Source organism: Humulus lupulus, chromosome 1 (assembly GCF_963169125.1).
Source record: "Humulus lupulus chromosome 1, drHumLupu1.1, whole genome shotgun sequence".
Lineage (NCBI taxonomy): Eukaryota > Viridiplantae > Streptophyta > Magnoliopsida > Rosales > Cannabaceae > Humulus > Humulus lupulus.
Genome location: NC_084793.1, coordinates 240,999,948 through 241,013,390, shown reverse-complemented (window position 1 = coordinate 241,013,390; position 13,443 = coordinate 240,999,948).

Here is a 13,443-nt window from a genome sequence, read left to right as displayed (position 1 = left end):
CACACAGATGAGATTTAGTACAGATTATCACCCACAGACGGATGGACAGTCTGAGAGGATGACTAAAATACTAGAGGATATGTTGCAGGCCTGTCTGCTGGATTTTGGGGGAGCTTGGAATCAGTATCTCCCTTTGATTGAATTTTCTTATAATAATAGGTATCAGGAGACTATCAGAGCAGCTCTGTATGAAATGTTCTATGGGAGGAGATGGGTGAGAGGAAGTACTTAGGGCCTGAGTCAATTCAGAGGACTAATGAGGCAATTGAGAAGATTAGAGTTTGAATGCTGACCTCCCAGTGTAGATAGAAGAGTTACTTAAACTTTAAACGTAGAAGTGTAGAGTTTCAAGTCTATGATCATGTATTTCTTAAAGTTTCTCCTTTGAGAGGAGTGAAAGGCATGTTAAGTCCTAGATTTGTTGGCCCCATTGAGATTCTGGAACGAGTTGGAGAGGTAGCGTACACATTAGCTATGCCTCCAGCTTTATCATAGATTCCCAATGTATTTTATTTGTCTATGCTCCAGAAGTACGTATCAAATCTTGCACATGTGTTAAGTTATGAAAACCTGGAATTAAACCAAGATTTGTCTTTTTAGGAGAAACCAGTTCAGATCCTAGACAGAAAGGACAAAGTCTTACAGAACAAAACCATTTCCTTAGTGAAAGTGCTGTGGAGAGACAACAAAGTAGATGAGGCAACATGGGAGCATGAATCTGATATACAAGATCAGCATCCCGAACTATTTAGGTAAATTTCAAGGGCAAAATTTATGTAAGAAGGTGATAGTTGTTGCATGCCAGATTTGCTAATAAGGCTTGGTACCTTGATTAGCGTGCTGAGAAGGTAATAATTGATTTAATTGCATTGTTAGGTGTATTAATTATGAAATATGAGAATCATTATGTGATTTCTTGATTTATATTAAAATATGACTAGATATGCATGTTTAGGAGTATTAAATATACATGTGGGCTCGTTCTTGTTAATAAAGGCATATTTTTCATTTTGGCCTGTTAAGGGAATAATTGTAATTATGTGTATGTTATGACTGAGACCACATTGTTATGTGGGTGTATTTGCGATATTGGGCTCGAGGCGGTCCTAGGGAGCGGATTAGGAGAATAGTCACAACGGGGCTGAGTACCCGACTCGAGGTGAGCCTAGGGGTATTTTGGAAGTTAGTGCATGTTCATGATTTACCGAGTAACATGTAGTTATTTGGGTATGCCAGGATTAATTGGGGATTTATAGGACTATTCGATGAATTAGCGGGAATGTGGCAAATGATGGGTTTGCCCTTGGAGGTGTTAAAGGGATAAGAGTTGATCTAGAGGCATTTTTGTCATTTTGGTGCCAAGGGATAAACTTAGGCTTAACACTTTAGGAGTCTAGAAAAAAAAAAACAGAAGGAACTCAGCCCCTCACTCTCTTTCTCATTTTTCTCTTCTCTTCTTGGTGCCTTGGGGGATTTTGATCTTTGGAAGAGAAAAAGCTTGGGAATTTGTGGGTTGAAGCTGGGCTTAGAGCAAGGAACAGTTCAAGGTCATAATTCATAGGTGGGGTAAGTTCTAAACCTTGATTTGATTAAGTTTTGGGTCTGGTTTTTTTAGTGTTTTGAGTTTTGAACTCAAGTGACTAAGTTTAAATCGTGATGAGGTTTTTTATTATGTTTTTGGGTTTATGTACTGCTCTAAGTGTAGTGAAGATGTTTTGGGAATTAATTATGGCCTTAGGGCATGTTTTGGATAATTTTTAAGGAGTTTAGAAATCTGAAAACGCTGGAAAAATCTAGGTTCGCAGGGTCATGCCGCAGTGATGTTCTTGAATGATGTGGCCTACATGAACTTAGAGGCCTAAGGAGATTCGCTGAATCGCCTTAGTGCGGCGCACTCCAACTTGTGGAGGGCCACGACTCTAATAGAGGGGCGCCACGGTGCGAATAGAGGTTTTTGGCCAAAGTACGTTTTTAGGGTCGGGAACTCAAGCTTAGGGGCTCGTGAAGGATCCTACTACCCGATTTAGTAGAATTTGAGGTATAGGAGGCTAGTATATTATTCTTAAGCTTTTAATCGGTTTACATTGTAATGGTTATTTATTATTACAATGTGACTAGGTTTTACCGCTAAGGGTCGGGATTAGGGATTGTGGTCAGGATCGCCTTGTACTGACAACTTAGGGCACAAGGTAAGTAAACTTTTTGTGCCCGTAGTGCAGGGCATGGCCTAATTATCTATGTTTGTTTTATGCTTTGAGTTATGTGTATATGTCTGCAACTATTATGTTATATATATGTTGAGACTGAGTGGAAAGGGCCGGGATCGACAAGGTCCGAAAACGACAATAATCATGCTGAATGCAGGCCGCCATGGCATTGCCATCTAGGGTGTTATACTCACCCGCTTAGTTAGGACTGTGAAACTGGTGCCTGGTAACACACGTTGATCGACTTAGGACGCTATTGTGAACTGTTTGTTGTGTTTGTTTAGTTATGCATTTACTGAAATGGATTGTCATATGCTATGTTTATGGAGTTTTCTTACTCGGCTTTGGATCACGGGAGCTCTATGGTGCAGGTAAGGGCAAGCGAAAGGCTAACCAAGTATGAGTTGGAGGGAATGGAGCGATGCGTAGAGGTTTCGCCTACTTAGCTTCCACGTCTAGGGTAGCTTTGAGGAATGTTGTGTAAATGTCTGATGTTGTCACCTAGGTCGACTGTGTACTAACTTTTGAGTTGTAAATATGTTTAAAACAATATTTTGCAATCCGAATGTAATCCTTTGATGATTTTAATGAATGTCCAACCCTTTTTTTATTGAAGTTTCATTAAACTAATCTTTTCTTTAATTTAATCACACTTTTTGATCTAAAAACTCAATTAGCGAGTTAATTGCACACTTTAAAATCACATGGTAATGACTCTAAGGTAGTAGGGTGATACAGTGCATCTCCAATTGGCTTTGGTTGGTTGTTCACTTCCTTTTGACCAAGATTCGGGAAATGCCTGGAGAAATGTGCAAGTTTTCCACAGGTGTAGCACTTACTATTGTTACACTTGCCTGGGTGGCATCGGTTGCATTTGTTACATTGTGGCCAATAATTGTTCTCTCGACTTGGTTGTTTATTGAAGTTTAAACTTCGATTTTGTAGATCCATTCTCCGTTTGTTATTCCTACTATTGGAAAACCGCTCCCTTGAGTATTGGTCTTCCTCATACTTTGATTGCCTCTTGATGAGAACCTCCTAGAAGGTCTGCTATGGTTATTCGAGTATCTTCCTTGATCATTTGAAACATATGCTCATTCTTCAGCTCTGTATGACTCCTTCTTCTCTTGTACTAACCATGATTCTTGGTGGATTGCTCGCTCTACGGCTTCATCATAAGTATTCGGGCTAGTCTTCCCGGCATCCACGAACTTGGCTATCTCTCTTTCTAACCCCTTCATGAATTTGCGTACCTAGTTGGCTTTAGTGTTTTCCAAATCATAAGCAAATCTTAAGAGTTGGTCAAACTTGCACACATACTTGTGTATGCTAGATGACCCTTGTACCAAGTTGGAGAACTCAACCACTTTCCGATCTATCACTGTTTGGTAATAGTATTTAGCATTAAACAAGTTTAATTTTTTTTCCATTCCATCTGTGCAGCATTACACCCCTTCTTCACGATGTCCCACCACATGCATGCATCATTTCTCAACATGTACACTGCACAGATCTCCTTCTCTCTTTCAGTGGCCTAAACAAAGTCAAAGATCCTTTCTTGCATACTGACCCATTCTTCTACCATCAGGGGGTCCGAAGTCCCTTCGAACACGGGTGGGTTTTGTCTACCAAACCATTAAGTGATCAGTTTTGGCGGTTATACTCTAAGTGCATCTGCTAGCGAATTTTCTCCCACTGGTGGATCTTATTGTGCTGGTGCTTCCTGTTGTTTTGGAATGTCTTCCTGGGGTTCTAGTGGTGCGGGGTTGTCTTGCACCTCCGAAAGTATTTGCAACAATGTCTCAAACATTTGAGCATTCACCGCATTCTACTCACGTACAATCTTTCTCAAGTCCTTCATCTGAGCCACCAAATATGGTTCTAGATGTATTCTTTGTCCTCGACCTCTTCCTCAACCTCGACCCCTTCCCCTGCCTCGGTCGTGACCTACATCTTGGTCAGTTGGTGCCTTCTCGGTAGGGTCTTGTGGGTCTGCGACTCTGTCTAAACCTTGATGCTCAGCTGCCTCATCAGCTGTGGCCTGTGGATTAACAACTCTACCTCTCCTGGCTCAAGTGTTTAGAGCCATCTCAAGCCCTTATACAACATGTATAGTAGGGAAGATTACTAACATAACAATAACTGATCATACAAGTTTTTCTCACAAAAAATATACAACAAACGATTTACAACTTAAAACAATTAGTCAGAACATTCAGGGTAGTACCTAGAAATAGAAAATGATCATGACAGATCATGCCATGAAGTTTTAGTTAGCAGAATTATAATTACAAAAGAGAGCCCTAACTACACGTTGGGTTTTCTCGTACGCCTGCTACAACTATACAAAATTTCTTCAACTTAGTAGAGTATCAACACGACTTTCACAGCAAAACCTAATCTATCATATCCATTAGCATATCGAGCTTTACATCGGTATCCTCGTTAGTCTGCTCGGGATCCTCCTCGAGATCTACTGCCTCACTTCAAGATATGACCTCAACCAAGGCGAGCCTCTCAGGCAAGTGCTGGCATTTCTCACCCTCAATCATGCAGGAGTGTTGACCCTACCAAATACCAATGTCATGTGATGCGTCCATTGGCAAATGGCACGCCGATGCTCCTGATCGTACTCAATGTGTCGAGGATTCTCATTGTTAAATAGTCTATATTAATTGTACCTGGGCATAGGGATCGTGGGTAGGTCCTCTTTCATAGGGTCACCTATCTCCGGTATCTTAGCATAACCTACAATTTATAGAATCGATGTTATGTAAAATAAGTAAAGTCAAAGATTCTAGAAGAAAATACATACAGTGAGTGTCGGTCTGTCTTGCAGAATGTATATGTGGTTTTGTCTAAAAAATCGGCTCTACTCGAGCTCTAATACCACTTGTGACATACCGAAATATACAAGACCAAAATTATACGGAAAATTAAAAACTTTTACTTTAGTTCATCTTATCGAAAATCCATATAATTTTTTTTAAAAGATCGTCTGCACAGACTTTTATTTTAGTGAACTAAAACACAAGTAATTATCCAAAGATTTATAATATAGTAGTTATCCCAAAAAGTCATATCGAGTTTTCAACTTTATCTTTTCAAAATGATGATCCATCAAAACTATCCCCAGGTCGGGCCACATGTACATATCCGCAAGTAGACTCCAACACTCACCATTCAATCTTGCTCTTACGTACAACATGAATAACTAGGTAAGCAACAAAGCTTAGTAAGAATAGCCTTATAACACAAGTAAACTGAACCCCGATAACGGGTTGACCTAAGGTAGTTACCACTATTGGTCACTAGGGTATTGGATAAGTTCCAACCCTATCACACAATTTTCTCAAATAATAGTCGTATCAGGAAGTAACACTTTGGTTGTACCCAACAACCAATTTCACACATATCATATAACCTGCACTCAGAAAATCCTAGAACATTTAAGATATATAATTACACAATTTAATCAATTCAAACAAACACAAAGGATCCTGGCTCCAACCCAGATTCACTCTTAACGTCCTTGCTCCAACCTGGACTATATTACCATTGCCCAGGCTCTAACCTAGGTCATTTCATTTTTGTCATGGCTTCAACCCAGACTATATTTTACCATGTCTTCGCTCCAACTCGGACGGTATTACACTAAGGTTCTGGCTCCAACCCGAACCCACTTACCATTAAGCTGCAGAATGCATAAGCATTTTAAAGGTGGGTATCAAGCATACACTGGTCTTAATGACCCAAACAAAACTAGTGTAATGTACTACTATAAGCACACACTAGTATATTCATGTTATAACCAAGAAAGATAAATGCTAACTTACATGGATTCTTTAACTTCCAGCTGAATCCTTAATATCGCTCATTGTTTTCCCCTTGGCAGTTACTGTAATTAATACAATGTACTAAGATTAAACTATGACATATACTTATAGCTAATATTCTATAATAGTTTCACTCAATCAATACTTATAGACTCTATACAGTAGTCTCCTACACAATTCATAATGTATAAAGGTTGAATTTTCGTTTCGGTCTCTAAATTATCATAGGAATTGGTCTCAAAGTAACATGCTCTCCATACTGTGTGATTTAATATTTCTTCATGAAGAAACTATTTTGTTTTTTGATAAATATGTACTCTTGTTTAGAATCAAAAGAGTTAACAAAAATCTATTTTTAGAAAAATACCATAAGTTTTCCATCTTTTATGAAATTCACCATTTTATTTTATAATACGAAAATACTCCTTTTTGCGTCCTAATTATTAATTTTTTTTTTTGAAAAAGTTACGATTTTTTATATAGATTCTTTTTAGCATAACCTTTTATTTTTACCAAGTTTTAAAAGATAGCCTAAAACTTCTTTTATGGTATTTTTGAAAAGAAGGGCAATTGGACCCTTAATTTATTAAAATGGTAAAAAATCATATTTTATTTATCTCAAACTAATTTAGCTTGATTTAATATCACAAGTCCTTAATTAATTTCATAAAAAGAACAAATTTCCATTTTTCACATTTTTAACTTTTAACTTTTAATTAAGTGATAAAAGTCCATTTTCAAACATTTGCCATATCTCGAGCTTTTGGCTAAAGCCCCTGAACTTTTGTCCACTTGCCAAATGGACAGGAACTAGGCAAAAACCTCTTATCAAAACTCATTTTAGGTTGGGAGAACCAACCTCTCAAAAATCTCATTTCGTTATGTTTAGTATTTTACATTTTCTAGATTTTAGGGAAAACTTTAAAAAATTAGTTGTCTTAAACCATAATGTATTTTTCTCTAAAAGTTTAAGGGACCTTTATAGATATATAAACTATCATCCTATAAAATTTCATAAGTTTTAGGATAGTATAACCTAGTCAACGAGTTGTTATGAAGTTTTCTAGTATTGTGTTGTTCTTCATTTATACGTCATTTTGGTATTTGTACGAGTTAAGTGTAGGGTATTGCTTAGGCCAAAAGGTAGGGATTTTAGTAATGGTCGTAGATATTTCCGTAAAATATAGGTGAGTTTCTGGGTTTGAGAATGAATGTTTAAATGTCTGGGTTTGAGGATTTGACGATTAAATGGTTTTTAGGTTCAGACCACCTTTCAATGTACTGCTAGGTTAGCATGCAAAAACCCTAATCCCAAAGTATCAGGGATTCCCATGATAGTGGCACGTGATCCCTGATCACGCGTGAGTTCACATGATAGTATCTGATTAGGACTTAGCCTTGAACCTTAGGTTTTTCATTACATTTACCATCGAATCTAGGCTATATTCCATGTCCCCTCTAAATGGCCACTTTATTACCATGCGAACTTTAAAGTATGACCAAAAAGAAGAAATCAATCGTGAGCTCATCTTCCTATAATAAAGATAAAGAGAATCGGGTCAACGCGGAGATTCCGATTCCCCACTTCAGTCGAGTAGTGGAAAGGCAGGCTGAGGTCAGGCCTGATGCCTTTTTTCAGGCCGAGTTCATTGAGTCTTGAATAAAGTCTCAGGACAGGGTTAATAAGATCCTCATTATCCATGGTATTGAATTTGGGAGGTCAATCCTTAAAGCTCGCCCTCCACGGGAAGGAGAGCGGAGCACTCCACTCCAGGATGACTTCGAAGCCTAGAGTGATGAACACCTGAAGGTAGGTCCATTCCTTCCCCTAGACAAGTATTTTGTAAACTATTTATTCTAGATCAAACTAGCTCCATTCCAGCTCCCCCGAACTTGTATCAACTCTTATTAGGGTTAAATTTTTTTTTTTTATACATGAGTGGGAGGTCCCCACTCCGACATATATTTTGTTCATTTTCTTCCTCAAAGCTTGTCTCGAGAAAAAAGACTGAGGTGATGGGTTCTACTACCGCACCCACTTTCCTAGCTCCACTTCGTCAATGGTCTCCCCAACCATCCGAATGACTTCAAGGACGTGTTCCTTATGTTGAATGGGTTTAAAAACTGTGAGCACAGATACTTCAATCGTCCTAGTAAGTTTTCAACTCCTTGAACTCTTTATCTTAATCCTTCATTATTATTATTTTTTATTGTAGATTTTGACTAAGTTGATTTCTCGTGCAACTATTTATAAGAGGACTAAGAGATATATAATGTTGAAGGATCAATATACGACCTTGGCCAAACACCCGCCCAAGAGAAGGCCTGGAAGGTGGTTGTAAATGATGCAAGAATGGGAAAGTACAGTCTGATTAAGGAAGATTAGAACCTGAGGCTGAGGACTCGAGCTCCGGTTGTCGCAGCGCTTGGTACCTCTGGCGAAGGTAATAATGATAAGTTTAAGGAATTAAATCAGGCTGCTACTGAATTTGCATTGGCCCAATATAACCCTCATCAGGTCATGTAACGCCACCCCATAGATCTTGAACTAGGTGAAATGCTTATGTAATGCGTTGACCATATAGTCATGCGACACGACTTGGTCGTCCCCAAATATACAATTATAGTATAAAATGCCATTAGGTTTAGGTCCTCCATCATTAACCAATATGGGACTAACCTTTTATTATGGGAAAATCTATGTTGTCAAAGTAGTTGTCCTTTCAGGGTCTCTCAGCCTGAGTATGAGCCTAGTCCAGTAAAGGTATCCAAACCTAATGAGTCGTATCCAACAATCCTTCTAGACTCACCCCCACCGCTAGCCATGTTCAAACTAGAGGTCGAGTCTAATCTAGATCAGAATCCAGAGCTAGTTATAATCTCCTACTCTAGCTCAGAGGGTAGGGTCTCTTTGAATTTTTTTACATTGTATTATCTTTCGATTATCTTCTTCAAACTCTAACCCTTTTGCTTGATTTATTACAGATGAGAATATGAGCCTTAAGGGTGCCTTCAAACCTGCTAAAGACAGAGTTGATGCTGGGCCGATCGTTAAGAGGCTGCGGATGTCAAAGAAGACCTCCTCCAGAACTAGGACTGCCACCGGATCCCATGTAAAGGAAAAAATTCCAACTCGACATAGAAGCAGTAACCTACCAATCAGTGAGCAGCCCAAGTAAGAACTAATACCACGCAAGAGGCTCCTCCCCCTTCTCCTTGTGATTCTGCCCCGACCCATCAAGCCGCGCAAGGCGAGGTGGTACAAGTCCTACTTGGACCCCTTCCAATCAGACCAATTGTAGCTGCCAAAATTTCTGAGGTTTTCTGTGCGAACCTCCACGAGATGACGAACTATATGGTCGAGCACGCCGACCAGATGACCCTCAAAGAAATAAAAGCCATCGAGGAGAGGCCTGCCGAAACCGTCCTAAACTTAGCTCTGGGGATGAATCTGACCGTAAGTCTTTTTTTTTTTTTTTTAAACTCCCCTTCTTCTCGCGAGCTAACTCCACTACATTTTTATTTTGTTACAATCTTGCTTGGCTCAGATTCGTGGCATTGTTCGCCTTCTGGCTGAAAGGGATGAGGCCCAGACTGAAAAGGATGAGGCAAGAGAAGCCTTCATGATCTCTCTTGAGAACGAGTGAATCACCAAGGCCCAGGTCGCTGAGGTGAGCCAGCGAAGGGATCAGCTGTTGGGGAAAATTGTTACTCTCAACAAGGAAGTTGATGTGCTTAAAAATAAGTTTTTTGAGGTAGAGAAAGCCAAACTTGAGGTCAAGGAAGCGAAGCTAGAATTTGAGCGGAAAGCCAAAGCGGATGCCGAGAAGGCCAATGAGAAAATTGCTGAAGTGGAGGGCTCTCTGGAGGAGATGTTCTACCAGTGCTGGGCCTTCAACTAGGACAGGGACTTCTCAATCCTGGATTCTAAAATTTGGGGATGTTATCTCCCCAAGTTTCAAGACCAGCTAACCAAGGAACCTTTGGAGACTGTGGATAACCAAGGAGACTTTGGCGGGGGAGTTGAAGGTGTTGAGGAGAGGTGATATCTCATGAGCAAGTTATAAGAGCTCAATGATTTCTCAGGCTGCACTCTTCATTTTATCTTCTTTAAATTTGTAACCAGAATTTTAGAGCCTAGAAAATTGCCCTTGGACATAATTCTCTGATCTAATATTGTTCCCCTTTGTCTATTGATTTTTTTTATACACGTTCACCCCCCCCCCCCCCTTTTTTACAAATTCCTCACGTGTTTGCATAGTAATAGTGGTTATAATTTTTAGGTCGAGATAGATGACTGATGGCTCGATTAGTTAATTCTAGTCGATGATTTGGTTAAATCCAGGAGTTTAGGTCGCCTAATCGCATTATACTTGCAGAAACAGACCTCTAGACCTGGTTATATCAAGGAGTTTGGTTGCCTAATAGAGTAGTACCTGCTAGGGATCAGGCCTCAGGACCTAGTTATATCCAGGATTCTTGTGCCTTATTAAAATCTAGGATTTGTTTTACTTTGAATTTTTCTTCATTTAGTTTATATTCAGTATTTCTTTGAGAACTCAAGCATTAAAAAGTCGAAGAACAATCAATTTTCTAGATTCTAAGAAAAATTATCAAATTTTGAAGAATATTTCAAGGACTATGGAGGGTTATATGTGTTATGCCTCAAAAATCCAAGGATGATGTGGTGAATGAGAAAGCGACACTTGGCATCAGAAATCAGGGAAAAATAGCAAAGTATTGAAAAAAGACCGATGAGCAAAAAAGATAGGTCCAGGACCTATAGAGAAGTCAACCAGGCCAAAAACCCCAGGGGTGGTCGGCCTGACCCTAACCCCTAGGGGTGGTCGACCTGACCCCAACCCCTAGGGGTGGTCGGCCCACCCTATCCTCCATAGGTTGGTTGACCTACACTCCCAAAGATACTTCATTGGGTAAAACTCACGCTCGTTCAAACTGAGATCAACAGGCCTAGCACCTAGAATATCAACGGGCCATGCACCCAGAAGATCACACGCCTAGCACCTAGAGAACCAATGGGCCTAGCACCCGAACTCTAAAGGGTCATCGAGCCTAGCACCTAAGTCTCATAGACCAATCAAGGCTTAGTGTTTTCTCGAAGGTCTCAATCATGCATTATCAACCACAATCCAGAGAAGACAGCAGGAAGACCCACGTTTTCATAATCATGGGAAGGTGGAGACGTATCTCCACTCTGAATGATCGTGTACCAAACCATGATCCCACTCTTACTGATCATGTAACAGCCTCGAGGTACTATGGATAAAGGACCCAAGTCTTTGTTTCAAGGGATCTCTTTTTCTGGACTTTTTGGATCGATCTTTTGGGCGAATTTGTGACAAGTGTAATATGAGTTTATCTTTGTAATTGTCTATCGAACGATTCAATACAAAAGACTAAGTGGATTAGGTTATTACTGTTCGGCAGAACAGGACTGAAGCACTATAAATTCCCGTGTGTTTTGTTTATATATATATGTACTCTATCGTATATTATATCATTCTGTTCAAGAGGTGTCGTATATTGTACATACAACTGTTGGAAAATTTCGCATGTCCACATTTTGGTGCTTTCGTTGAGAGTGAAAAATCATGAAACACAGTTTCGTCAGTTCTACGATGCCTCCAAAATCCAGTCAGACAAAGAAGACGGCTCCCAGGGATTCCCCCACTTAGGATCCCATCGATCCTGTTAACGAACTTCAGGTGGAGATTGGAGACCAACTTGATGCAGAAGATCCATAGGATGCTCACCAGGAGGAGATGGCACAATTTCTGGCGAGGCAGGAGGCCTTTGCTGCAGAAATTTCCCTCCAGAGGGCGACTATGGAGTGACACCGACATGATATAGATAAGTAGGTCCAGAGGGAGCAGGAAGCTAACCGGAGGTTCTAGGAGGCTGTTCTGGCCCTTGATACGGCAACCCAGTTAGCCCAAACTAACGCATAAGCTGCTACTCAAGCGGTGAGTCCCAAGGCAGGAGTCGAACCCCAAGGACACTCTCAGAGTCACTTTCCCAGAGACAGGATGAAGAGGCACAGTCCAAGATGCCTCCTCCATGACTAAGAAGAATAGCACTTCATCTTGGAGTAAGAGTGTTACCAAGCCGAGGGCCCCTTCCCTGGGGGACAGACAAAATAATGCAGGAGATGAGGGTCAAACATCTGAGAGGCGTGACAAGAACGGAAATGGCCGCCCAAAGTCTCAAAGTCATGTAGGAGGAGAGGCTCGGGGGTAGGGTCGCACCGACAAGGGCAAGGTGGGCCTGCCACCCCTACACCCATAGTCTCGCAAGGGTAAAAAACCAATGAACAACACCTATACCGTGTTCGATACTCTCAGGAAAGATGCACAACCTCAGGATCTGAGGGAGGTCATCAACAGGAGGACCATTGCCAGGATGGCGTACCAGGGACGTCTACCCCATCTGGAGTAGCGATCCCACCACCAGTGCAGGCTCCAATAGATGCACTCGTCATGGCTGTCCAGAGTCTAACAAAGAAACATTCCGATATCGAGCTGGCTCATAGAAGTGGGAGTCCCTTCAGTTCCAATATCCAAGGGACTCAACCACCATCGAAATACAAGACCTTGAAACTCCTAACATACACTGGGAAGGAGGACTTAGTACGACACAATGGAAAGTTTAAAGATTAGATGGAGTTACTCGGTGTGGAGCATGATTATAGATGTACGGTATTCCCTACCACTCTCTCTGACTCAGCTCAGGAATGGTATTGGAAATTCAAGTTTAGATCCATCACTTCCTGGGAGCAGTCCAGGAAAGAATTTTTCAAGGTTTTCAGTGCCGGACGGATTCAACTAGTTTATGCCAATCAACTAGCTGACATCAAGCAAGGGAAGGATGAATCCCTAAAGGACTACATCCAAGGATTCATGAGAGAGGCAAGCCGATCGTCCACAATAGGAGATGAAGGGAACTTCATTGCCATCTCAGTAGGAATAATATATCGTAGTCCCTTGTGGGATAGCACACAAAGGAACCCCATCAACACCTTGTAGAAGTTCCTGGACTGAGCAAACAAATACATGAAGCTAGATGATGCTATCATGAAGGTAGAAAAAGGAAAAAACCATCCGACCACTATCAAGGCAGATAAGAAAGGTGAAAACCCTCAGGGCGGCAATGGGGGCAACGGTAAGAAGAGAAGTACCTCAGGGGCCGAGCAAGGTGGAGAAAAGAAACCTAAGTCAGCACCATCCGAAAAACAACTTAAGCATCAGCCCTACCAGCCCAGGTTCACCAATTATACCGTCCTAACTATTTCAAGGGCTGAGATTTACTTGGCAACATACCAGGAGGTACCATACCAAAAGCCACCACCCTTACGTTCAGAAGGAAAGAGGGACAAGAATAAG